Raw genomic sequence first — 25,976 nt, 5'->3', positions numbered from 1 at the left:
TAAAACAAATTGAAAGTTTGAAATTGCCAAGCTTGCCTCATATTACATTAACATTCATTCATTGTTCCTAGTGAATTTTATGAAACAATGAATTTTTAAAAAAAATGGAAGAGCTGTCACTATGAGGACTGGGATAGGGTGGAGGGGTTATAATGTAGGACAAAAAAGCCTCAGCTAGTTGTGACTAAAGGCCCCATGGAGCAGGGGTGAGCAAACTGGGGCGGGGGAGGGGGCTTGAACAATCTTGAAGGGGGGGGCACACTGGCTGCCCAGTCAGGGAAGGAAAAAAAAGGCTCTGCTGTCGAGTCTCAGCGCCGCAGAGGCACTGCAAGCTTAGGAGGGAAGGAGCTATCAGCATATAGTGACATCACTGTAAGCATGCGCCATGCGTCTCTTTCAGTGTGTCTGGGAGAGGAGCTGCTTCTGCTGTGGCAGAACTGGACACGGGATCAGCCACTGTGCTGTTCTACAACCCAGGAAATGCTGCCACCCTCCCAGGAGGAGCTCCTGCTGCCGCTGGCTGCCTACTCAGGGAGAGAGAGATCAAAGAAGTAGTGAGGTCGGGTAAGGGACTGGGCAAAGAATTCAGAGAGAAGGAGGACGTGAAGGGGAGAGAGGGAGGTGGAGAAGGGAAAAAAAGTTAAATAAGGAAATAAAAAAACAAGAAAATAAAAAAGATGAGCAAACCAAGAAAAATACAAAAATAGAGAAAAATAGGAAAAATTAATGAGAAGAGTAAAAAAGCAAAAGTAAAAATAATTTTGTGCAGGGTGGGACGGGGTTTTTCTGAGCTCTTAAAAAATTTTGGATGACACCTTTTTTTGAAAACTCTTCCAGCTCTTGCCATTGTGGTGTGTGGCCTGTTTGGGAATGGTGAGTGTGTGTCTGTGTCTATATGGTATGCTTTGGTCTGCATCTCTGTGTGTGTGATATGATCTGTCCGCCTCTCTCTCTCTCTCTCGCTCTATGTCTGGGTGTAGTGTGTTTATTGTTTATGCTTCTCTGCTGTCTTCTGTCCGAAGGTGGTGTCTGTTAATGTTTTTCGGTCTAGGTGTGGTATGTCTGTGTCTCTGTGCCTGTGTGGATGTTTAGTTTCTGTCTCTCTGTGGACTGTCTATGTCTGCATGTGGGCTTTCCTTGTCTCTGTGTCTGTCTGGGCATTGGGTGTCTGTGTGTAGGGTATCTGTCTATGTATCTGGTTTTGCTTTTTTGTCGGTCTGTGAGTGGGGTGTCTGCGTCTGTCTGGGTACGGATGTCTGCCTCTCTGTGTCCATGTGTGTGTGTTTGTGTGAATTTACTCATTTCAGCAACTTTAAGAGAAACAAATTGGGGGCTTTGAGCCATTGGTTGGCAATGTGGCTGCCTAGTAAATTGCCTTTCATGTGTGTGTGTGTGTGTGTGTGAATGGTATGATACTTTTGTTTTGTGAAATTTGTTGAACTTAAGGAAATTAATAGGATAGATATAAAATGTTTTGATATGTGAAATAGATCAAAAATAAATCTTTTGTAATTTTCATTCTAAATTATTTAATTCTAAAAATCTTCATTCTAAATTACTTTCTAAATCAGTTAAGTATTAGTTATTCATAACTGTGCCAAGTATAAGCTTTTACCTTCTATCTATCAACATCATGAGAGGCCCCAACCAATCGCATGAATAGAAAGGGGGGGCTGTGATTTAAACGTTTGCTCACCCCTGCTGTGGAGGCTGGGTCAGGTGGAGCTGGGAGTCCCCAAAGAGCAGGAAGAAACTGAGAGGCCGCAAAAAAAAACCAAAAAACGTGAAATTTTCCAGCACAGCTTACGTCTGGTGCATACATAAACCTGCAACTTGTGAAGTAGTTGTTCTGACACAAATGATGACTAATTTGTACCTTTCCAGACCCTTTCCCCTTCTTTTCCCTAAAATTTTTGCCAATTTCATTCTGAAATTTTTTCTTGAGGAGACAGTGAAAGTCATACTGGATATGCTATGATGTTCCAGAGAGAGAGCACGAGATGAAATGTGCACAAGTAAGCTTTTTCATAATTTAAAAAAAAAAAAAAAAAAGAAAGAGATGGATTGCTGCAGTAAATTGATTTTTTGTGTGTGTGTGTGTGTGTTTGAGCGCTCGGTGTGGATTTTCCTATCATGCATGTAATTCCCTTCCTTTTCTAACTGCTCAGTTATTAGTGGTCCCCTGACCCTTCTAAAATATTAAATAAATAGGAGGGAACATTGTGGAGGCAGCACTATGCACCGCCAGAACAGCAATTCCTGTGCAGGATTCAGCTGAGATAATGAAGCCCCACCCAAAGATCAAAAGAAATGGAGTATTTTAGGAGCTTTTGGTATACAGAAATAAGCCAAGAAACCGGTTGCAGGTGACACCTTTCTCTTGGACTAACTTACTAGATTTGTGACTAGCATTTGAGAAGGAAGCATTACTGAAGGAACTAAAAAATGAAATTTCTGATCTATTAGTTAAAATTTGTAACCTATCATTAAAATCATCCATTGAACCTGAAGACTGGAGGGTGGCCAATGTAACTCCGATATTTAAAAAAGGCTCCAGGAGCAATCCGGGTAACTATAGACCAGTGAGCCTGACTTCAGTGCCGGGAAAAATAGTGGAAACTATTCTCAAGATCAAAATCGTAGAGCATATAGAAAGACATGGTTTAATGGGACACAGTCAACATGGATTTACCCAAGGGAAGTCTTGCCTAACAAATCTGCTTCATTTTTTTGAAGGGGTTAATAAACATGTGGATAAAGGTGAACCGGTAGATGTAGTGTATTTGGATTTTCAGAAGACGTTTGACAAAGTCCCTCATGAGAGGCTTCTAAGAAAACTAAAAAGTCATGGGATAGGAGGTGATGTCCTTTCGTGGATTACAAACTGGTTAAAAGACAGGAAACAGAAAGTAAGATTAAATGGTCAATTTTCTCAGTGGAAAAGGGTAAACAGTAGAGTGCCTCAGGTATCTGTACTTGGACCGGGATCTGGAAAGGAATAAGACAAGTGAGGTTATCAAATTTGCAGATGATACAAAATTATTCAGAGTAGTTAAATCACAAGCAGACTGTGTTACATTACAGGAGGACTTTGCAAGACTGGAAGATAGGGCATCTAAATGGCAGATGAAATTTAATGTGGACAAGTGCAAGGTGTTGCATATAGGGAAAAATAACCCTTGCTGTAGTTACACGATGATAGCTTCCATTTTAGGATCTACCACCCAGGAAAAAGATCTAGGCATCATAGTGGATAATACTTTAACATCGTCAGCTCAGTGTGCTGCAGCAGTCAAAAAAGCAAACAGAATGTTAGGAATTATTAGGAAGGGAATGGTTAATAAAACGGAAAATGTCATAATGCCTCTATATCGCTCCATGGTGAGACCACACCTTGAATACTGTGTACAATTCTGGTCGCCGCATCTCAAAAAAGATATAGTTGCGATGGAGAAGATACAGAGAAATGCAACCAAAATGATAAAGGGGATGGAACAGCTCCCCTATGAGGAAAGGTTGAAGAGGTTAGGGCTGTTCAGCTTGGAGAAGAGACGGCTGAGGGGGGATATGATAGAGGTCTTTAAGATCATGAGAGGTCTTGAACGAGTAGATGTGAATCGGTTATTTACACTTTTGAATAATGGAAGGAATAGGGGGCATTCCTTGAAGTTAGCAAGTAGCACATTTAAGACTAATCGTAGAAAATTATTTTTCACTCAACACACAATAAAGCTCTGGAATTTGTTGCCAGAGGATGTGGTTAGTGCAGTTAGTGTAGCTGGGTTCAAAAAAGGTTTGGATAAGTTCTTGGAGGAGAAGTCCATTTACGGCTATTAATCAAGTTTACTTAGAGAATAGCCTCTGCTATTAATTGCATCAGTAGCATGGGATCTTCTCAGTGTTTAGGTACTTGCCAGGTTCTTGTGGCCTAGTTTGGCCTCTGTTGGAAACAGGATGCTGGGCTTGATGGATCCTTGGTCTGACCCAGCATGGCAATTTCTTATGTTCTTAACCTTCATCAGGTCTCTGCAAAAGAATGATGTGACCTAATGAAGAAGAGGTATGTTAGCTCTCAAACCTGTGTACTACATCATATTGTTCCTTGGTTCTTTAAAAGGTGTTACAACCTAGAAAAACTGCAGTTTTCACCAGGCTACTGGAACCACACTCAACATAGGCTGCTGCCTGGCCTCTTGCCCCCCCAGAACTGCTCTTTACCCTTTTGTTTTTCCAAAACTCTGCTCCTCCCTGGCCCAGGCGAAGGTAGACAGGGCATCAGATACCTAAGCTGAAGAGAAGTTCCCCAATCCCTCGCTCCCTCCTGCCGCCTGCTCCCTGATCTCTAGTCATACCTGTGAGTGTCAAAATCTTAAATCTGATCCAGGCTGCTCTTCTCCCCTCCAGTTCACTTGCTTCTCCTATGCCACCCCTTTCCTGCAAGCTGTCCACTTCCTCCCCATCAAGTACCATTGTCAGTATATAATTCTCCTGCTTCCTTTTGAGAGTATTAATGCCTCGGCGCCTTGGCATGAAATGAAGCATGATAGGTAGGTGTGTCCTTTTTTTTTTTTTTTTATCGATCCATGCAGCAAGCCACACTCTGTTTATTTTACTACGTTTTAGGCCTTCCCATGCCCAAGGCTGTCTCTGCACTTGCCCCATTCCTCTGGCATCATCTCCCTGTTGATACTTGGAATGTCTGTGCCTTGTTTTCATTCAGATCAAAAGTAAAAATAGACCATCTCGCCAGCTCCTTGATCCCAATGGCACCTTTATTATTCTGTTCTGTCTGCTTTAAAGATGTTTGTTTTGTTTTGTGAGATGCATTGCCCAAAGCCAGCTGTTAGCATTCAGATAATTCTGCGTATTTTTCAGTATTTTGTTTCTGCTTTTTCATATTTTACGTAAGGAGCCATAAGGGTGGTATGGAGAGATCATGGGGTGGTACAGAGAGATTGAGGGTTTCAGCTCCCTCATGTGGGAGAGAGAGATGGGGTGTGCGTGAGCCTTCAGAAACCCCTGCCACCATCTTAGGGTGTGGATTCTTAGGTCCATTTTTCCCATATTGCCCTTCTTTGTGCAGTTCCACTGTTTTTTGGGGGAGGGGGGGATGAAGAAAGAACCCTGAGGTCTTCTTCACAGAGACCTGGGTAAAGGGATTTGGAAACAGAGGGCCTTAATCTTATTTTCAGTCCCCCGAGGATACTTTTTTTTTTTTTTTTTTTTTTTTTTTTAGCGAAGGACATTTTTTCACCCTTTTTTTCATTTGGTTCCCCTTTTTCATTAAGAGTTTTGCCTGTGTCTCTGCTGACTCAGGGACTCAGATTTTGTTTATTCTGAGGAAGAGGTGTCTGTCACCTAGAAAGAACCTGGAAAGAAGTGCGTCATTGCCAGGGAATGGATTCACATCCATTAAGAGAGAGGGGGCATTACTAAGGCATTATTCAAGAGTATTTTCACTAATGAGCCAGGAAGGAGAAAACTGGGACTTTTCATTCTGTTACAGTTTAGCAATTTTTATTGACATATCAAAAATATTCAGTATGTACAAAACATACAACAGTTCAGCCGGGTTACATTTAATCCCCCTCAAATAACTGAACAGCAACCAATCACCCAGGATTACAGCGAGAAACCCAAGGTCAAGCAAAAGTGGCGAGCTCCTCATACACCCACCCACACTCCCTCTTATGGCAGTGTAGCATTTTGAGGTCTTAACTGCTGCTGCAAATTGATCCAGAAAAGGGGTCCAAATCGGACAGGAGATGGCATCATTGTTTGAAGGACGAGCCATAGCTATACGATACTCTAGGCAAACTAGAGTCACCATCCGGGCATTCCAGGCAGAAAACGGAGAAGCAGTGTCCTTTAACCAATTCAAAAGGATACATTTCTTTGCCAACAGAAAAGCTTTAGCTAAAAAAAATAACCTATGAAATCCACCAATGAGCATATGCTTGTCTAAATAATGCAATATACAAAATTCAAATGAAAAAAATCATTGTTTTACCAGTGATTGAATTAACACTTTTTCAAAATGATTATATAGAAGGGCATTCTCATAAACTGTGAGATAACATACCCCGTGCTGTACATTTAATACACTCATCTGAAGCAGCCTTAGTTGATGAAATAACGCTTCTGTGAAGGATTCGATACTGAAGTTCATGAGGACAGAAAAGCCTATCTGGATTGTACAGTCCATTTCCACACATCCGTGAGTATAGTCAAAACTGAAGAGTCATGAAGGCCATTCAAGGATTTATAAAACTGAGATACCGAGACTGTATCTTGTTTAATTAAATGCAAAAAGGAATCACATTTTGGTACAGATATAAGCTGAATCAGAATGCACAAAGGTGGAAGTGAGATAATGCCTCAGTTGCAGATAACATAAGCTACTTTTCCTTCTGTTAAGTAATGGGAATTACATTTCTGTCCATTACACAGTGGGAAGATTTTTCAAGTTAATTTGGGAAATTGGGAGAAGGTCTACTCTTTTTTTTCACTCTTGAATAATTGAAAAGCGAAGGAGATAAATTAGTAAGGAATTGGCTTTATCAATTGGAGACTTTTACTAGAAGAGTAAGATCACAAATTTGCTAAATGTTCAACAACATATATTAATTTAATTTAACATCAAAGAGCTGTAAGTAACATTTTTCCTTCATTTTATCAACCATCAGCAAAAAGAAGTTGGAAAGCACTCAGCTTCCAGCGTGATTATTGCTGCTATGGACTGTTGGAGATCATCAGTGCTATTTAGAAGGGACTGAAAGGGCAGTGTAACTATTTAACAACACAAAAGGGCCTAGAAGCTAAGCTTCCCCCTACAGGGAGCCCTAGAGTCTCAGATTTATTGAATACCTTGGAGAGTTTTGCGAATAGAGTCTGAACATTTATCGTGTGCCCATGGCTCCATTATCTGGGTTTTCCCACCCAGGGGTTACATTTAAATCATAGACCTAGGTATTCTTCCAGTGCTATATAGCATGGGGATAGTGGTTCTACATTCTTTGTGCAAATAGAAGAACTGGCAGAGTTTGTGTGGGTGGCGAGAAGAATGGTACAAGGTTTTGTTAATGTATTATTAAAGATTTGTTGTACATTGTCAAGCACTGGAAACTAAATATTAACTTTGCATGTAAAATGTGAACAGAACACACACACCTTTTCCATTTATTCACCAGTCCAGTCACAATTTGTAGCTTTCTGACATTCCTAAGTCTGCCACAAGATTATACCCATTTATAGAAAATTCTCCTCCTCCATGCCTGTGGCACTGTGCAGGGTTCTGCTTCAAATGGTAGACTTGTGTAATTGAATCGAGAGATTAAATGTGGCACTTTTACAACTCTACAAAAACCAACCACAGCTTCCGAGGAATCCAATCTCTCAAATTTAAATATTATCTGAATATCTATGGGAAATCGTATCAGAAAATAATGTACTCTTACCGTCGTCTGGCTCTTGCCCACAAAGGGCTGCAACCAGTATCGTGTATGTGGCACTCACGATCACCTCATTTACTCTTTCCCAATATTTTTTAGTTTTTTTAAAAGACTTCAGTCATGCAAATTGTCACCAATATTAAAACCCTTATCGACAGTGCTTATTTTCAATCACTTGTAACCAATTATCTTAATTATTGCCCAACACCGTGGTGCTCCAATCTTTCTTTTCTCTTTTTATAGCACCGCGCTTCACTCGCTGTTCAAAGCTGCTACTTTATACACGCTGTGCACCTCCCGTTTTCTTTCCACCGCGCTTCGCTCGCGCTTCGCTCGCTGTTCAAAGCTGCCACTTTATACACGCTGTTCACCTCCCGTTTTCTTTCCACCGCGCTTCGCTCGCTGTTCAAAGCTGGCGCTTTATACACGCTGTGCACCTCCCCTCACAATCAGGTCATTTATTCTTTCCAAGGGTTTTAATATTGGTGACACAATTTGCATGACTGAAGTCTTTTAAAAAAAACTAAAAAATATTGGGAAAGAGTAAATGAGGTGATCGTGAGTGCCACATACACGATACTGGTTGCAGCCCTTTGTGGGCAAGAGCCAGACGACGGTAAGAGCACATTATTTTCTGATACGATTTCCCATAGATATTCAGATAATATTTAAATGAAGGGAGTGTGAGAGATTGGATTCCTTGGAAGCTGTGGTTGGTTTTTGTATATTTACATAGAGATGATTTATAAGCCTGAGGAGAGAAATATTTTTTGAGTTCAGTACTTTTACAACTTTTCCATGAGAATAGTTCAGATGTTGCCTGGATTATGCTATAATCACTCTAGAGTCAGACTTTGTCCTGGTCACTACATTTGCTTTTACTTTTATTTTTTATACAAGTTTGAAGAACTCTGACACTTTTATGTGATCAAGCACAAGCAAGGTTTTTTTTTTGTTTTAGTCTCATGCCTTCCTTATTAAATTTCTCTGTGAGAAAAGTACTTGGATTGGACCGATGGGGATCCCCTTTTCTGTGGCTTGTCCCTATAGTTACAAAATGACAAAAATTATGTGGGTAAGTAAAGCAAATGTTCTGTCCAATTACTGGATAAATTATTAACAAATTACAGTCAGAGTGAATGCTCCTGCTTGTGTGGGGAAATCCAGCCCACTGATGTCTCTGAAATGCTTAGATCTCAGAATTTGCAACCCGCCTCATTAGAAGATTAGACCTTTTCATGCTCATCTTGATTCATTGGAGTGGTATTGTGGCAGGAAATAGTTAACAGTTGTATTAGACATTTCCTTAAATTTGTGGCTTCACATATAGAAACAGTCCTTTGTCCAAAAATCTTAAAACACCTTGGGTCAGCTTAATCTCAATTTGCACGCTATTTGAATACCGAGCATAAAAGATTAAATTGGCCCAGTGCTGCAGGAGTATGTTGACATCTGAGCAGTCTCTTGTTGAAGTGGTCCTGGCTGTCTGGTCCAGGATCTGGTCTCAGGACCATAAACATGAGGACAGTCCAGCAGCAACGATGACTTTGGCAGCAGACACATTCATGACATCCTATAGAGACGTCTCACAACAATCTAGAGACTGCATGCCAGGAGTTGTTTCAGGCAGACTCCTGATGGAATTCTTTGCTGGGCTTCCAGTCCTTTGCCTTAGGTCCCCCATCTAAGAATTCTATGTGATTTATTGTCTCCTCCATGTAAAATGCATAAGGTTCAAAAGTAGACAATACAATTGCATTTACCGGGATCTGTTGGTATAGGATTGGTGAATTCGCCAAGGCAACTGGTTGACCAGAATGTGCTTCTCGGTAGGATACAACATCTGTCAAAAGCATAGAAGCTTCAACGAGTTTTTGTCTAGCTGAGGCAGCTAATTTCAGCTGTGCAAAATAATGTCCTGTTTATTGAGCAATAGCAGTTTTAGTCTCAGTGCAGCATGCAGTAATCTATTTTGTTTTGCTCTAACTCCATTTTGTTTGCTTCAAGTAGCACAGAGCTCTTTTAATGGTGACCTGGGTTAATTCCCACATGCTGATCTGCTGACTATAAGGTATTTTTCAAACAAGCACGCGTCTCTTAAGAGAGAACATACAACTTTCTTCAGAGGTAGGAGAGTTCTGTGCCATTTGCATGATCCATCTCAAATGGGAGGTGCTTTATGGTACATTGTTTTCATCACAGTACGATCCCTAGAGGAAGTTAAAGAGAAATACTTGGAGGGGAAAAAGTTCACTCCTGCTCTTTCATGAGGAGATAGTAACTGCTATTCTAGCTGGTACTAGAGTACCCCTCTGACTCTTAAATCAAAGGAGAGAAGTTGCTAGCACTCCTTGGGGTTCTATTATCCAGAGAGGAAGAGGAGATAAACTCTGACTTGCCACCAGATTTCAAGTAAAAGAGAAAACCTTCTAGAGGTGAAAGAACAGAGAATGTAACCTCATAATTGTTCCTAAGGATATTGTACATGGCAAAGGAGGCTGTTAGGACTCCAGGAAGCTCAACATGTGCCTGTTCAGAGTTATGCGATGGATTCAGTTCTTAGAAGATGTCTTGTCTGACCAATTCAACTTCAATTATTTTGCAACAGTAAATTTTATGTCAGTTGGAATAATTACAGGGGTTGGGGATGCCAGAGGCCTTTGGCATGCACACGAAGGAGCACGAACAAAGGAGCGTTCTCCTTTGTTTGCTCCTTTCTTTGCTGTCAGGTTTTCTCTCTTTTTCCTTTCCTTACTTAAGAAATTTATTAGTGTTTTTCATATGTATTCCTATTATCTTAGGTCAAGACCATTATGGCGATCTTCACCACAAAAGACCTCGTGTTATACCCAGATCTGCTTTGGTTAATATTCCCCTGATATCTTCCAATTCTACTACTGTAACTAATAGCATTAGTTTATCCTTAGTAAATGCTCGTTCAATCTCTAAAAAAGCTTCTATTATTCACGATTTACTGTCTTCAAATAAACCTGACGGACTTTGCATTTCTGAGTCTTAGACTTCTGAAGGGAATATTTCCTTAATAAATCTGTGCTGCCCTCAGGATTATATTTTCCACCACACTCTTCGCTCTTGCAGATGTGGTGGTGGTTTAATTACTTTTCATAAGCGTTCCTTTCCTTTCTTTTTAATTCTAATTGAAATACCATCCTTTCTGGAATTGATGCTACTCTCTAGCCATAGCTTTGACCTTTGTTTGGTATACTGTCCTCCAAATTCTTTAGCTCATAATTGGTCCTCTATGATCAAATTCCTTTTGAATTCACTTCCACATCCTGGAAGAACTATAATACTAGGAGATTTTAATTTACATGTGGAGCAAGTCCCTCTTTCTCATTCTACTGAACACTTTCTCAACATTATGACCGCTTGTGATTGGCAACAGCTTATACATGCTCCTACCTACAGGGATGGACATACTTTAGATTTACTCTTTCTTAATCTTTCATATTTCAGCTTTGACACAATTGTTATGTCTGTCCTAGACACCCCTTGTCCAATCACTGCTTAATCAATACCATTATTAAATTCAAACCTTCAGTATCTACTCCTTACCCAGTTACTAACTATTGCCTCAAAGAGAAACACGTCGAACCTGAGATCCTCAAAGAGGAACTTATTCCACTGATATATGCTTTGCTGGAAACCAGTGTTACTGACATGGTCCATGTCTGGAACCTAGCTCTTACCAATACTATGAATAAAATTGCTCCAAAAACAAATTCTTCCATAGACGATCTTCATATGCCCCTTTTTTTCACCCTTACACTTGTTCTTCACAAGAGAAAACTTTGTCAACTTGAATGCACCTGGAGGAAACATAAAACCCCTCTGCCCTTGATTTGTTTAACTTGACTTATATAGAGAACTGACAGTATGGGCAATGGGTAAACCAATGTTATCTTTAATCAATTTAAGTAGAGTGGTTGAACAAGGTGTAAACGAACAAAATGAGAATTTCATCTTCAATATAATTTGTACAATTTCAGTACATTCTACGGTTTCAGAATTAACAGCTGTTAATTCTGAAAAAAACAACTTTTATACCAAACTGTTACACCTGATTACACTTAGGATATTTTTGAAACCATAGAATGTACTGAAATTGTACAAATTATATTGAAGATGAAATTCTCATTGTGTTCATTTATACCTTGTTCAACCACTCTACTTAAATTGATTAAAGATGACATTGGTTTACCCATTGCCCATACTGTCAATTCTTCCTTATCCTCTGGTACTATGTCTGATTCCCTGAAAACAGCTGCGGTTACCCCTCTGTTCCCCCAGAATTCCTCTGTTCCCATACTGATTTCAACAACTTTCATCCAGTTCCGTCCCTTCCTTTGCTTTCAAAGATCATTGAATCTGTGGTGTTAAAACAATTATCTAACTATTAAAAGATCACTCCTTTCTTGACCTATATCAATTCATATTCCATGTACATCATAGTACTGAAACTCTCTTGTTATCAAGTACTGACATCATCCATCGAGTATTTGACTCAGGCACCTCTTATGTCTTAATTTTCCTTGACCTATCAGCCGTGTTAGACACCATCAACCATGGCATACTTCTGCGTGTCAGTAACATCGGCTTCTCTGGCCCTGTTCTTGCTTGGTTTAAGTCCTATCTATTAAATCGCAGTCAGCAAATTCACATTAACTCTTCCACTTCTTGTTCTTGATTTCCTCTTAAGACTGGAGTTTCCCAGGGATCTACTCTATCTGCTGTACTATTTAATATCAATCTCACTCCTCTCTTCAATTGCTCTCCACCTTGGGTGTCTCTTATTGCATATATGCAGATGATATTCAATTTTACTTTCCTACTTGGCATACCTGGCATTCAATTTTTCAGTTCATATCTTTATACCTATCTTCTGTTAATATGTGGTTACTCCAAAATAAACTCTTCCTTAATCTTTCAAAAACAGAAATCATGATCCTTAGTACCACTTTTTTTGACAATATACCCACCACTATTTTTGTTGACAATACTTCTATCAAAATCTCTAAACATGTTCGAAATCTGGGTGCCATTCTTTACCCTAAACTTGATATGAAAACTCATATTAAATCTCTGTGATTAAAAATTCATTCTATAAATTGTGTTTGCTCAGACACTTTAAACTTCTACTTGAACCTACCGCTTTTAGAACCATTTTACAAGCTCTAATCCTTACTGGCCTTGATTACTGTAGCTCTCTCTCTCTATCTTGGTCTACCTCAGTCTTCACTCAGACCACTTCAATTAACACAAAACACGGCAGCATGTCTCTTGACCAATACAAAATTACATGACCATATTTCCCCAGTTTTATTCAACCTACATTGATTACCAATATACCGGATGATTCAATTTAAATCTTATCTACTCTCCACAGTCTTATCTATAACAATAAAACACCTTGGCTTTCATCTTCTCTTCATCTTGTATTCCATCACGTAATCTCCGATCACAGAATGAACTCCTCCTACAAGTTCCTTTCTCCAAAACCACCAGGCTTGCAATGACTCGAGACCGGGCCTTTTCCATCACCAGCTCCATTATTTGGAATTCTATCCCATCCACACTGAGAGCTAGCTATCTCTAACAAAAAAGAATTTTAAAAAGTTTTAATAAATTAATTATTTAAGCAAGCCTTTAAAGACTTTTGTGAATCATAATTTTTAATTATGTCTGTTTAGGTCATTTTAATATTTTGACTGTTTCAATTTGTTTTATTGTATGATTTTATGTTTTTCTTTTACAAATTTTGTTTGTTCCTTTGTAAACCACCCCGAACATTGGAGGGTGTGGTAAATAAATCATTTAAAATAAATAAATAGATTTGATAGAGGTGTTTAAAAGCATGAGAGGTCTAGAACGGGTAAATTTGAATGGGTTATTTACTCTTTCGGATAATAGAAGGACTAAGGGGCCTCCATAAAGTTAGCATGTAGCAGATTAAAACTAATCAGAGAAAATTATTTTTCACTCAATGCACAATTAAACTTTGGAATTTGTTGCCAGGGGATGTGGTTAGTGCTTGGAGGAGAAGTCCATTACCTGCTATTAATCAAGTTGACTTAGAAAATAGCCACTGCTATTACTAGCATCAGTAGCATGGGATATACTTAGTTTTTGGGTATTTGCCCGGTACTTGTATCCTGGATTGGCCACTGTTGGAAACAGGATGCTGGGCTTGATGGACCCTTGGTCTGACCCAGTATGGCCCAAAGGGCTCAAGGGGCGATCCGGGAAACTACAGACCAGTTAGCCTGACTTCAGTACCAGGAAAAATAGTGGAAATTGTTCTAAGCATCAAAATCACAGAACATATAAAAAGACATGGTTTAATGGAACAAAGTCAGCATGGCTTTACCCAGGGCAAGTCTTGCCTCACAAATCTGCTTCACTTTTTTGAAGGAGTTAATAAACATCTGGATAAATGTGAACCAGTAAATGTAGTGTACTTGGATTTTCAGAAGGCGTTTGACAAAGTTCCTCATGAGAGGCTTCTAGGAAAACTAAAAAGTCATGGGATAGGTGGCGATGTCCTTTCGTGGATTACAAGCTGGTTAAAAGACAGGAAAGAGAGAGTAGGATTAAATGGACAATTTTCTCAGTGGAGGAGAGTGGGCAGTGGAGTGCCTCAGGGATCTGTATTGGGACCCTTACTTTTCAATATATTTATAAATGATCTGGAAAGAAATATGACGAGTGAGGTAATCAGATTTGCAGATGATACAAAATTGTTCAGAGTAGTTAAATCACAAGCAGATTGTGATAAATTGCCGGAAGACCTTGTGAGTCTGGAAAATTGGGCATCAAAATGGCAGATGAAATTTAATGTGGATAAGTGCAAGGTGATGCATATAGGGAAAAATAACCCATGCTATAGTTACACAATGTTAGGTTCCATATTAAGTGCTACCACCCAAGAAAGAGATCTAGGCGTCATAGTGGATAACACATTGAAATCGTCGGTTCAGTGTGCTGCGGCAGTCAAAAAAGCAAAGAGAATGTTGGGAATTATTAGAAAGGGAATGGTGAATAAAACGGAAAATGTCATAATGCCTCTGTATCGCTCCATGGTGAGGCTCCACCTTGAATACTGTGTACAATTCTGGTCGCCACATCTCAAAAAAGATATTATTGCGATAGAGAAGGTACAGAGAAGGGCAACCAAAATGGTAAGGGGAATGGAACACCTCCCCTATGAGGAAAGACTAAAGAGGTTAGGACTTTTCAGCTTGGAGAAGAGACGGCTGAGGGGGGATATGATAGAGGTGTTTAAAATCATGAGAGGTCTAGAACGGATTAATGTGAATCAGTTATTTACTCTTTCAGATAATAGGACTAGGGGGCACTCCATGAAGCCACTGCTATTACTAGCAACGTTAACATGAAATAGACTTAGTTTTTGGGTACTTGCCAGGTTCTTATGGCCTGGATTGGCCACTGTTGGAAACAGGATGCTGGGCTTGAAGGACCCTTGGTTTGACCCAGTATGGCATGTTCTTATGTTCTTAATTTCTTATGTTATTTTCTTATGTTGTACAGTGGTGACAGTTGTTGGTCAGACTCGGATTGCACGCACACTGGATTCCTGAAGAAGCTGTGGCCCCCTGGAAAGGACTGTCACTGCAGTGGCTGGGCTAGGTGGGCGGAGGGGTAATTTTATGGGGAGATCCATGGTAGTTGTGAAATGAAGGCTCATAGCACCGTAATCCCTATAGAGGTCAGTTGGCTGAAAGGCCAAAGGTGCAGGAAGACATTATAGAGAAAACACGAACCCCTGCCCCCTCTCCAAAAAATGAAAATAAAACAAGGCTGCAATCTGATGTAGACATCCATGAAATGCAAAACCTTCTGTCTCTTCCAGTACCTGTGTAAAGGCCCAGAATTTATACTGAAAGCCTTAAAATAAAAAATGAACAAAATATGACTAGTGTGATAGAATTAAAAAAAAAATAATGTCATGTTCTGTATGGGCTGGTCAGGTCATTGTTTTCAACCTTGTACTTCAATCATGTCACAGTAACCCAATAAAGCACTCCCTGTTATGTCTGAATGCTTATTTACAATAGAATTCAGAAATTTTAATTCATTAGCCACTGCTTTGGGTGAACAGTAGCTTTGAATTTGGCCCTAAGGCTCTCCAGTATAAAAGTGTATCTGTAGTTTCTGTTGCTTTGCATAATTTGACATAGTAACCTTGGGGGGTGGTTGACCCCTGTAGAATGGAAGAACAAAGAACATAGAGACTGCATGACCTTTAACAAGTAAATTGATGTTTGGCATCACATTGACTTGTATTTGCCGAGATAGTTCACAAAGGAGCAAGAAACATGCAACACAGCTGTAACGTCCGTATCGTGTAGTGAAAGGCTGACCATTTAGGATCAAAAGGAATGCAGGTTTTTCCAGGGTACCAGAGGAAGGTATTTTTATTTTGTTTAATGCATTTCTTTCTTTACTTGGCTGTTTCTGGGATTTTAGTTTATCTAAAATCCTTTAGCTAAAGGAAGACTAGGGGAGAAAACAAATTTTATAAAATTAAGGAATGAGGCAGTATTTGTAACTATGCTGATGTTGCATGAGTAATAAACAGATTAAAATGTGATCATTTTGTATTTCTGTTTTTCTGCATAAGTTATCATCACATAGGAGACTGAAACTAAAGAGTATAATAACATTGCCCCTGTGGGCTGCTGTTGTGGTTTGTGCCAGAGAACCCTGCATTGGCACTGGGAGTGGCACGGTCTGGGTGTGTGAGCTGGGCATGCTCAGAGAGTATCTTTCTTGGCGAGTGCGAATGAGCGTAAGCAGCCTGCCTGAGGTGCACAGTAGTTTGCTGTTGAGAGAAGTTGGAGTGTCTGACGTGAAGCAGTCACTGCTTTGCCTACACTTGGCTAGCATGAAGATGGCTCGCCAGCTCCCTTATTGAATTATTTGGATGCTCTTAGGGAAGCAAATGTGGATCCTGAAGGCTCTCCAACCCAGAGTCTCTGAATAAGGACAAAAGTATGAAGGAGTACATCTGTGGAGAAAAATGTGTGATGGAGTTTGAACGCTGACCTTTAGAGATGCAAAGGGGTGTTTAAGAAATTATTGGGATCCTGTTATTGCATAAAGCATGGGTGGGCAAACGTTTTAAAAGGTTTTTTACACAGGGCCACATTAGTAGCTCCTGTCTGCACCAGGGACTTGGGGGGGGAACCCTCCCTTTGGAATTAGAAAAATGGGGATGGGGTGGAGGAGATCAGTAAGGGGGTTATTTTCAAAGGTGCTTCAGTGGGTAAAACAGTGTTTTACCTGTAGAAATGCACTTTTATAAAATTGCCCGCCTGATATGCAGGTAAAGACTGGGGGCAGAGTGGGGGAGGTTTTGGATTTCCATACAGACTTTATAAAATTTGACCACATGGTGTACATTTTCAGGGAAATTGTGCACCAGGTATGGCTCGCACGGGGACGTTTTGGTAAGATAATTTATGCTCGTAAGTCCTCTTTGAAAATTGATATAATGAATGTGCATATCTTTGGCAAACGTTATGTAAGATATTTGAAAATTGCCCTCCCTGTTTATTTTTTATATAGAATTTTTGTTTTTGTGGGTTGTTTTTTTTTTTCTTTTTACAAAACACACATTGAGGTAGATCTTAAAAAAGTATGCTGGATTTTATAAGATACGTGCGTAGCCGCGCATATCTTATAAAATCCGGGGTCGGCGTGCTCAAGGCTGCGCAAAATCGGCAGCCTGCGCGCGCCGAACCGCGCAGCCTGCCTCCGTTCCCTCCGAGGCCGCTCCAAAATTGGAGCGGCCTCGGAGGGAACTTTCCTTCCGCGTCCCCCCAGCCCTACCTAAATCCACCCCCCTACCTTTTGTTGTGCAAGTTATGCCTGCTTGAAGCAGGCGTAACCTGCGCGCGCCGCCTCGGCATCCCCTGGCACAGACCACAGTGCTGGGGGACTCGGGACAGCCCCCTGACCCCCCGGGCACCCCCAGGACATGCCCCCGGACTGCTGACACGCCCCCCAGACACGCCCCTCCCGCCCCTTTTACGAAGCCCCGGGACTTACGCACGTCCCGGGGCTTTGTGTGCGCCGGCGGCCTATGCAAAATAGGCGCGCCGGCACGGATTTACGCGCGCAGGGCTTTTAAAATCTAGCCCACATTGAATAAAGGCAGGAGAAAAGCAGCTGAAAGGCAGAATAGGAGCCCTTGCAGCAGCTCCCTCCCTCCCTCCCTCTGTCTCTCCAGATGCAGATGCAGCATCAGGTGGCAAACAAAGTGATGGTTTTCAAAGAGCAGCAAAGCATATCTGCATGAAATAACACTGTAAAGATACCTACGCTGCTTTTCACCTGCTGCCCATTACCTAAATCCAGCTAGAGTGAGCCCAAGTGACTGACCTATTCCATATTCAAAAGTCTGTCTTATAAATAGCATAGGAGGAAAATGGTCTCTTTAATTATATTGTGAAACTCAAAGAAGCCTGAATAACAAAATTGGTGAAGAACAGTGTAAGCTGATGAGTGAGAATACAGACATCATAAAAGCCTGATGGATACAAAAATTTATTTAGATTTAGCTCACACCTTTTTGCTGGTAGCTCAAGGCAAGTTACATTCAGGTGCAATAGATATTTTATCTGTCTACAGATAATCTAAAGGTCCTATTTACTAAGGACCCATGAAAAGGATCTGGGCATTATCATTGATAATACACTGAAATCTTCTGCTCAGTGTGCGGTGGTGACTAAAAAAGTAAATAGAATGCTAGGGACTATTAAGAAAGGAATGGAGAATAAAACATAGAATATCATAATGCCTGTGTATTGCTTCATGGTGCAACCTCACCTTGAGTATTGTGTACAGTTCTGGACAACGTATCTCAAAAAAGATAAGCAGAATTAGAAAAAGTACAGAGAAGGCCTACCAAAATGATAAAGTGAAAGCTGTTAGTGTAATTGGGTTTAAAAAAAGTTTAGACACTTTTCTGGGGAAAAAAGTTCATAAACCAGTCTTAAGGGGGACTTGGGGCAATCCACTGCTTATCCCTGGGATAAGCAGCATTGAATTGTATGTTTTATTTTATTGCCTAGACATATCACCTAATATATTTTTACCAGTAATCTTACATTATCAGATAATTACACCAGTCCATTTGTTTTAGATTATGAATATCAGTTTATTAGAGGCCTGCCTTCCTCTCATGGGTTAATGTAACAACTTTAGTTTTCAGGCAAGACAATTCTCACAAGAAAACATGATATATAAACATACTTGACATTAGGACTAGCTAGGATTTGCATGAAGGTGCTAAAGAAGCCTAGCTTACTAGCCTATGGACCAAAACAGGGAGTTGAACCCCTCTTTCTCACCACTCTATAGGATTCCCATGACAGATGATCTTGGGGGAAATCTGTTCTGGGTTTCACACTCTGGTTGACTTAGCTCTCCGCTGGTCTTGTGGGATGGAACTAAAGAGGACCCTCTCTCTCACTGAAATGCAGCAGGCTGGGTTCAGCCCTTCTGCTCAAGAATACCTGAGATGTGTGGGATCAGATCCACAGTGCTCTTCTGTTTTGCATCAGCCTCTTTCAGCCCAGTTACTGGGAGGGGTTGACATCACTTCATGCAGGGTCCTTTCAGCTTGTTTGAGATAGTGATCGACTGAGTGGTTTGCTTCCTGCCGCTTTTTAAGGGCTCACCTGTGCATAATTCAGTGACTTCATGCATAGTAAAGAAAATACTCAATTCAAGGTGTGATAGGCTCTCTTTTCACGCTTTTCTAGAGTTCTTTGTCTTCTTTCTCCTGTTCAACTTCAGGCCAAGCTAAGACTACCCAGCTGTTCGCAACTGGCAGCTAATTGATAGCTCTTCCAGCCCCGATTGGCCTTGGTGCCATAAAAAAGGGGCCTAGGGAGATCTGCCTCACCCAAGCACAGAACATCAAATATCCTTATGTTTTTTACTCTGTGCTTCTAGAGCGTGCTCATTGCTGGCAAGGCTCAAAGATCAGATGAGCTAGTCACATAAGCTTGACCAGAGACATCTCCCATCTCTGCATTTGACTGCAGCAGTGAAGGCTAATGTCCTTTTCATCGATGCCAGAGAATCCATCTTAGCTGCACATACAGTTAGCCAGAATTTGGGATCTCCCCTCAGAATCCATAGATCTTTTAGGATCCTGTCAGGTACTTGTGAACTAGATTGGTTACTGTTGAAAACAGGATACTGTGCTTGTTAGATCTTTGGTCTGACCCAGTATGGCAATTCTTATGTTCCTATGTTCATTTTACCCATAGACACAAAACGGAAGAAAATGTTTAGCAAATCAAGCCCCTAAGTTTGAACCTGAGGCAATGGAGGGTGAAGTGATTTGACCAAGGTCACAAGGAGCATCAGCAGGATTTGAGCCCTGGCTACCCTAGTTTTCAGCCCACTGCTCTAATCACTAGGCAGCTCCTTCATTCCAGTGCCAGGGTACATAAAGATGTGTCAGGAGGGACTGTAGTGAAGTAGTCATCTAATCTTACTTGACTTTTTGCTTAGTTTCTTTAGCTAAGAAAACATTTTATTCTAACCAGATCTTTGAATTAGGCTTTAATCCCTCTTTGGGATCACAAAAAAACTTAGTAGTGATCCGCCTCAATCAAATAAGAACAAATGGATACCTCCATGTTCTGTTTCATGTAATGATTTTAAAGATTACTTGAACTCTACCATTTCTGACCTGCTGATCACTTTTCAGACAGTACCACCATGGCACACTGCTTTGTTAGATCCTCCTATGGTAATGTGGTCCAGTTTTAGTAACACTTCTATTACAGAGGTAATTCAGATCATAGCTAAAATGAACCCCTCATTTTGTCCTTTAAAACCCCTTGCAGTGTACCTACTCTGACTGTTTCCAGAGATCTAATTGCACCATCCCTTACTAGCTTAGTGAATATGTCACTGTCAGAGGGAGCGGTTCCTGCTAGCTTAAAGCATTCTTTGATCAGGCCTTTATTTAAAAAACCTGGATTAGATTACTCCATGTAGCGACCAAAAGAAGAAGATTGGTAAACACCAAGGATTCTTTATTAACACAAACCATCATAAAAAGCCCGACTCAGCCGAGTTTTGCTCTATTCTGAGCTGCTTCGGGGGCTATGATGGTACTGCTCTATGCAAGGTGGTCTACTTGTTGCAGTCATATACATTGGAACACAGCTTGATGAATGACCTATTTGAGCAAGGTTTGAAAAAATATCGGTGGTTATCTATTTGCAGCAATTCATATGGATTTGATATTCACAACATCCTTAACATCCATGTAGTATACTGTAAATGCTGGGAAATGAAACAACCACAACCAACGATTGCCGATCGGAAACGTATTGCCAATCGCTACTTGCAATATTGGATCAGTTTCCGGTTTGTTTCTTTAGATTACTCCATCCCTGCCTGTTTCTTTAGATTACTCCATCCCAGGCCGATTTCTTCTCTGCCCCTCCTTTCCAAGCTCTTAGAAGCAGTTGTGTTCAGAAAATTGTCTTGAGTTTACTGAGGAACATCACATTTTAAATGAATACCAATTTGGATTCAGAAAATCCCTTAATACTGAAATTATAATAATCTCGTTACTTGACAATATAAGACGTGGCTTAGATAATGGTCACAAAATTATGTGCTTGTCATGTTGGATATCTCATCCTCCTTTGACACCATTGACTATGAGATTCTTTTGTATCGACTTAAGGAATGTGATATTTCTGGCCAAGTACTAGCTTGGTTTACGTCCTATCTCTTCAATCAATCCTCACAAGTCAGAGTGAGGAGCAAGAGCTCATCTTGGTGCGATACTTCTACTGGTGTACCCCAAGGTTCGGCCCTATTATCATTGCTGTTTAATATCTATTTGGCACCAGTTTGTAAGATCCTAGTTAGCCTCTGTGAGGAATAAGAATTTTTGCTAATTATATTTAATTTTTCATCAAAATGAGCTCCACCTCGTCTGACCACAGTTAGTTCAATCATCATTTGTTTGACAGCCATTAAACAATGGCTGCATCATAACAAACTATCACTTAATGTTTCAAAAACTGAATTCGTGGTTATCCAATGCTCCCATAGCTTTAATGCTCCTTCTTTTATAGTGCTGGATGACTACAAATTCCCAATTTTGTCACATGCAAAAAGTCTTGATGTATGGATAGACCACAAATTATCTTTTAATCATCACATAAAAACAGTGGTCAAAGGCATTTTTTTTAACTCAAAAGTTCTCTATGCTCTAAAGAATGTATTAGCAGCTCATGATTTCAAATTTGTGGTTCAAGCATGAGTATTACCAGGTTTTGACTATTGTAATGCAATCTATCTTGGATTCCTAGACACTGCTTTAAAACCCCTTCAATTACTTTTAAACTCAACAGCTTGGTTGATCGGTGGTAAAAAGTGCACTGATCATATCACATCAATTCTCTACCATTTGCAATGGCTTCCAGTCCATTTTAGAGTACAGTTGAAGATACTGTTTATAACCCATAAACTTCTCAGCATCTCCTCCCTGCCTTGGACAAATTTCTTACTACGGATATACCAGCCTGCCAGGAATTGAAGATCTCGGGAAAGGGGACTCTTTGAGGTGCCAACAATAAGATTGGCGCGATTATCGATAATGAGAGATTGTGCATTTTTGGTGGCTGCACCCACTTCATGGAACACAATGCCTGCAGTGTTGAGACTAATGGAATGCACCTAAACATTTAAAATAGTACTAAAGTCATTTTTGATGGGGCTAGCTTTTACTTAATATGCTTTGAACCCTGCTAAGACTTCAACTTTAGAAGATGACTCTGGTATGTGATTATTATTTATAAGTTTATTGTCACTGTTTTGTTGGGTATTTGATTGCAATTTTATGTATGTTTTATTTTATAAATTGCTTAGGGCTTGTGGTGAGCAATTAAGAAATTGCTCACCATGCTCACCAGCAATTAAGAAATTGAAATAAATACAAATACTCCTGACAAGCTAAAGTCTCGAATTCCAGTAAAGAATAGTAGAAGTTTATTAGTAGGGGTATACTACCATCCTCCAGACCAGATGATGGAAATATATAAGGGAATGTTGCTGAGATTAAGCAATCCAGCAAAGTGGGGGACACAATAATAATGGGGACTTTAGTTACCCCACCATTGATTGTTTGAAGTGAATTTTCTAGATACTGTAAGACTGCTTTCGGAATAGGTGGTCCAAGAGCCCACGAGACAATGTGTTACTCTAGACCTGGTTGTCAGTGGCATTCAGGACCTTGTGCAGGGAGTAACAGTTGTCGAACCGCTGAACAGCAGTGTCAACAACACATATAATACCATTTATATTGTTACTAAGTTATTCTGTATAGCTACATAATGATGTAAATACTGTTTATATTTTCAATAAGTTACTCTGTAAAAATAAGAAGCCTATGTCTTATGTAATCTATGTTTCACTATAAACCGATGTGATATCTCAAATCGAATGTTGGCACCCAATAAATAAATAAATAAATAAATATATAGATAGATAGATAGATATATATATATATATATATATATATATATATATATATATATATATATAGATATATTTATATATTTATTTATTTTATATATATATATATATATATATATATATATAAGAACAAAACTGCAATGATTTTCCTGAATTTCAGAAAAGAGGATTATGAAAATATGAGGAAGTTGTTTAGATAAAAGCTAAAAGGATCTAACAAAAGTGTTCAAGATGTTCATGAAGCTTGGGATAATTTGAAGCCCAGTTAAATTGCATCCCACTCTTCAAAAAAGAGAGGTAAAGGACAAAATGCTTAACAGCAGTCTCCTAGGACAAGCAGGATGGTAGTCCTCATATGTGGGTGACATCGTCCAATGGAGCCCGGCACGGAAAACCTTTGTCAAAGTTTCTAGAAACTTTGACTGGCAGACTGAGCATGCCCAGCCTGCTGCTATCCGTGCGTCCACGCAAGGTCCCCCTTCCGTCTCTTCTTTTCCACGGTGCAGTAGCCTCGTGGTGGTGGAACTCCAACTCCTTGAAATTGTTTTTCAAACTTTTTCAGGTTTTTCTGCATTGGGTACCCCTTCGCGTTCGGTTCCTCCATTTGGTAGGTGCCCTTGGTTTTGCCTTCGTTCCTCGCGGTCGATTCCCGATATCTGCAAGTGGTGCCCATCGGTCATCGACCACGCGCTGGCCTCTTTTTCGATGGCGTCGTCCAGTTTTTGACAGTGTCCCCAGTGCCCGCAGATGATGTCCATCACGGATCCGCAAGAGTTATGTATCTTCTGCCTGGGGGCCTCGCACGACGTCCGGAGGTGTGGTTTGTGCAAGCAAATAACCCCCAAAGGGCATTGGGAGCGCCTAGACAAAATGGGGAAGCTCTTCGGATCTCTTAAACCCTCAATGTTGGCTTCAGTATCCTCAACGCCTTAGGATCAGGGAGAGTAGGATCGATCTTCAGTGGTCTGTCCCCTCTCGTTAACCTCGGGGTCTTCTTCATCCTTGGCACCAGGGAAAAACCAGGCCGAACACTGGAAATCCAGAAAGCATCAGCACTGGTCACTGTCTCACCATGGTGCCAGTTCCGGAGTGGCATTGGCAGCTGCCGAGCTGCCATCAAAGCAGCACCAGCCACCGGAGGCCCCATCCTCTGGTGTCCCTGGTAGCCCAAGGTGTTCCCTACCGGCAGCGTTGCTGGGCGCCATGCCTCCTCGTGATCCCTCCAAGGATGAGCCAGTAATGCCTCGTCCCCCTCCATCAGTCCTAACCATCCAGGACTTTCAGGAGGAGCTGGGCCGCAGGGTGCAATCGGCAGTGCTCAAAGCACTACAGAGCGTCGAGCTGCCGGCGCCACCGGCCCCCATACCAGTGCCCGAGCCTCCGCCATCGATGTTTGCACCCATGCTGGAGCGTCAAGACATCCTTCTTGGCGCCCTACCGACACAACCGGTGCCCGAGAGGCCTTCGATGCCTCCTTGGCCACCGACGCCCTCCACCAGAGCGATCTCATTCCCGGGTCCAAGGAGGAGGATGAGGCCTCGGGGACCGGGCTCCCTTGCCCGTGGTTCCCCGAACTGCCGCCGGTTCCCCCCAGCATACCGCAGCCGATGCCTCCCTCGATGCCGGGGGTTCCATGGATGCCGCTGGTGCCCCACGGCCTCTGGAGCCCATGGGGCCCAGGCCCACTGCTCCTCCCGGCCCTATGCATCCGGGCCCAGCGAGGAGGAGAGTCGTTGCAACTCGTAGGGCAATGACTCCTCAGACCTGTCCTCCGAGTTGTCTGACGACCCCCTCTCAGAGCCTTCCCCTCTAGAGGAGCAGCATCGAACTCCACCCGAAGACCTGTCATTTGCCAGCTTCATTAGGGCTATGACAGAGACCATCCCTTTCCAACTCCTGTCAGAGGAGGATACCTGTCACAAACTAGAGTAGCAAATATCGGATGGTATGCATCCTAGGGTCCTGAAGGAACTCAAAAATGAAATTTCAGATCTATTAGTAAAAATTTGAAACCTATCATTAAAATAATCTATTGTACCTGAAGACTGGAGGGTGGCCAATGTAACACCAATATTTAAAAAGGGCTCCAGGGGTGATCCGGGAAACTATAGACCAGTGAGCCTGACTTCAGTGCTGGGAAAAATAGTGGAAAGTGTTCTAAACATCAAAATCACAGAACATATAGAAAGACATGGTTTAATGGAACAAAGTCAGCATGGCTTTACCCAGGGCAAGTCTTGCCTCACAAATCTGCTTCACTTTTTTGAAGGAGTTAATAAACATGTGGATAAAGGTGAACCGGTAGATATAGTATACTTGGATTTTCAGAAGGCGTTTGACAAAGTTCCTCATGAGAGGCTTCTAGGAAAAGTAAAAAGTCATGGGATAGGTGGCGATGTCCTTTCATGGATTGCAAACTGGCTAAAAGACAGGAAACAGAGAGTAGGATTGAATGGGCAATTTTCTCAGTGGAAGGGAGTGGACAGTGGAGTGCCTCAGGGATCTGTATTGGGACCCTTACTGGAAAGAAATACGACGAGTGAGATAATCAAATTTGCAGATGACACAAAATTGTTCAGAGTAGTTAAATCACAAGCAGATTGTGATAAATTGCAGGAAGACCTTGTGAGACTGGAAAATTGGGCATCCAAATGGCAGATGAAATTTAATGTGGATAAGTGCAAGGTGATGCATATAGGGAAAAATAACCCATGCTATAATTACACAATGTTGGGTTCCATATTAGGTGCTACAACCCAAGAAAGAGATCTAGGTGTCATAGTGGATAACACATTGAAATCGTCGGTGCAGTGTGCTGCGGCAGTCAAAAAAGCAAACAGAATGTTGGGAATTATTAGAAAAGGAATGATGAATAAAACGGAAAATGTCATAATGCCTCTGTATCGCTCCATGGTGAGACCGCACCTTGAATACTGTGTACAATTCTGGTCGCCGCATCTCAAA

General features: G+C 41.1%; 1 protein-coding gene across 2 annotated transcripts in view; it reads left to right on the top strand.

Annotated features, from left to right (window-relative positions):
- Positions 1–25,976, top strand: part of FAM171A1 (family with sequence similarity 171 member A1) — a 285,910-nt gene that overhangs the window by 45,312 nt on the left and 214,622 nt on the right. The window contains exon 1 of one of the 2 annotated variants that reach the window (XM_029588820.1): positions 15,798–15,901. The exons of the other annotated variant lie outside the window; for it this stretch is intronic. The gene's annotated coding sequence lies outside the window, so the exon portion shown is untranslated. Of the gene's footprint in view, positions 1–15,797; positions 15,902–25,976 lie in introns of those variants that run through there. 2 annotated transcript variants of the gene reach the window in all.

The sequence above is a fragment of the Rhinatrema bivittatum genome, chromosome 2 (assembly GCF_901001135.1).
Source record: "Rhinatrema bivittatum chromosome 2, aRhiBiv1.1, whole genome shotgun sequence".
Taxonomy (NCBI): Eukaryota; Metazoa; Chordata; class Amphibia; order Gymnophiona; family Rhinatrematidae; genus Rhinatrema; species Rhinatrema bivittatum.
Note: the sequence above shows the minus strand (reverse complement) of the source record. Positions and strands in the feature narration are given on the sequence as shown.